Raw genomic sequence first — 2,781 nt, forward strand, 5'->3', positions numbered from 1 at the left:
GAGTGAAGCTAGGCAGGAGGAAAATCCTGGTGAGTGAAGCCAGGTGAAAGACCTAGTGAGTGAAGCTAGACAATTGGGAAAGTCTTGGTGAGTGAAGCCAGGCAGGAGAAATCCAGATGGGTCAAGGTTGACCAGACATCTGGTGAGAGTCCAAGTAGGTCAAAGGGATTGACCGGATACTTGGCACGAGGAAGAAAAGTCCAAGTAGGTCAGAGGGATTGACCGGATAGTTGGCAAGAAGAGAAAAGTCCAAGTGGGTCAAAGAGATTGACCAGACACTTGGTGAGAGAGTCCTAGCTGGTCAAGGGTGACCGGATGCTAGGTCTTATGTACCAACAAGTCATGGTTGACTAGATGTTGGTTTAGGGGGCTTTGGACTTGGTTTTGGGCAAAAATCAAGATCTGAATTGATCAGCGGATTGATCCAGCAGATCTGAATTGATCAGCCGATTGATCCAGCAGATCTGGATCGATCAGTGGATCGATCCAGCAGATCTGGATCGATCAGTGGATCGATCAGCGGATCGATCCAACAGATCTGGATCGATCAGCCGATCGATTGGATCATGCCTAATCGATCGGCCGATCGATCCGGTGAGTCCCCGCGAATAGAACCCCTCTGGATCGATCGGTGGATCGATCCAGAGGTCCCAATCGATCAGTGGATCGATTGGGAGCTGCTGTTTATGCGCGATAAGTCCTGGATCGATCCACCGATCGATCCAAGCTATTCCAGAGAGCACAGAGGCGCTCTGGATCGATCGGTTGATCGATCCAAAGCCTCCCCGATCGATTGGGAGCATTCCAATCGATCGGGATTCGACCGTTAGCGTCGATTTAAGCCGCAGGCGTTCGTTTCCTTCAGTATTGCTTACACTATTCACTCCCGATACTCTCCAGCACCTCCATAGCTCTCTCCAAGCTCCAGATCGCCAGTTCTTGAAGATTTTTGGAGGCTCTTCCAAGTCAAGAGGCGGATCAAAAACAAGAAGAAGAAGTTAGGGTTAGGGTTTTTATTGTACATCTTGTAAGCTTTTGCTTATCTTGTATTTCCCTTTCTTCTTCTTGTATTGAGAGTGTTGTAGGGCTTCTCCGCCTTTGGTAGTTACCATAAAGGAGTGTTATTCATAGTGGAGGGTGCGTGAGTAGGTGTGGATCCTTGGACTAGTCACCTCTTGTGAGGTGGATACCAAGTAAACCATCCTTGTTAGCGTTGTGTGAGTTTGTTTCTTGTATATTTCCGCTGCACATCTTTGAAGAAACAAGCAACGCTGACCACGAGCACGCGACGAGCTATTCACCCCCCCCCCTCTAGCTACTTTTCGGTCCTAACAAGTGGTATCAGAGCGAGGCCGCTCTTCACCGGAATCATCGCCGGAAGGGGCAGACAAAACAAGCAAAGCTAGAGGGTGAAGAAGTTGGAGCAATTCTACAAGTCGAAGACTTCATCACAAGAAGCTCAACTTCAAATGGAATTCCGAGATGAACTCGGATTCGACACGAGGGTGCTTCCACCATACACATCTACAAGCTTCGATCTTTGGAAATCAAGGATCGAAAACTTCTTAATGGTGGAGATAGAGCAATGGTTTGCTCTCATGGAAGGTTTTGAAGCTCCCATAAATTCCAAGGGCAAAGTACTCAAGAGGAGCAAGTGGAGCCAAGACCAAATCCAAAGATGTGAGGCCAATGACAAAGTGACCAAGCTTTTGGTCAATTTATTGCCGAGCAACATCTTGGAGAAAATAGGAGAATTTGAAGATGCCAAAGAGCTATGGAGCAAATTGGCAAGGATTCATGAGATCCCCTCCACTGTACAAGATCAAGAAGAATCCAAAGAGGGTGACTCACTGGATCAAGACCAAGAGGAGGAAGACTCCGAAGTTGAGAGATGCTCAACTTCCAAAGAAGAGGAAGTCCAAGAAACTTCATCTTCAAAGGAATGCATTGAAGAGGGCAAGGAGAGAGCATACTCCTTGTTCCATATACAAGATGAAGATGAAGAAGCCTCCACCTCTAGGATTGAGGGGGAGCAATATTTGGTGACACCGGATCAAGAAGAAGGAGAAGTTTCTATATCCGGGTCAAGAGAAGAAATGGAGGAAGAAGCTTCCACCTCCACAAGTCAAGCTAAATCTATGGAAGGAGTATCATCTTCGGAACAAGAGGAAGCCTCTACCTCCGGATCCAAAGGAGAAAGTGTCATCCCTACACAAAAAGGTATAAACATTTCAATTAATAATAAAAATCATATTATATGCTTTGAATGTAGGGTAAAAGGGCATTACAAAAGTAAATGCCCTAAATTGGCCAAGAAGAAGAGTCAAGTGGCACAAAAAAGGCAAGGAGAAGCCCAAGGAGACCATCCCCGGAACAAAGAAGAACAAGGAGCACATTGTGTGTTTTTCTTGCAACCAAAAGGGGCATTACCGAACTCAATGCCCTAAGGGGAAGAAGGTGGTCAAGGCTCATGGAGGAAGCTTAAGTCAAGGGGGAGCCTCCAAGGTAAAAAGAAAGGTAACTTTCATCGAGCCTACCCCTTTAAATTATGGTAAAAAGCATTATAGTTCTAACTTATATCATTTTAATGCTATTTACCATGAAAATAGAAGGCATGATAAAGTTAAAGAAAATCATGTAGCTTTTCATGCTAAAACCACTACACCTAGGGCTAGGAATGTAGATAAAAGTCTAGGCAAGAACTCTAAGGATTTTAGCTACAAGCCTAGAAACAAAAATGCTCATGGATTTAATGGAAAACCGAAAACTAAGGACTTAGTG

Source organism: Zingiber officinale, chromosome 8A, assembly GCF_018446385.1.
Source record: "Zingiber officinale cultivar Zhangliang chromosome 8A, Zo_v1.1, whole genome shotgun sequence".
In the NCBI taxonomy this organism is placed as follows: Eukaryota; Viridiplantae; Streptophyta; class Magnoliopsida; order Zingiberales; family Zingiberaceae; genus Zingiber; species Zingiber officinale.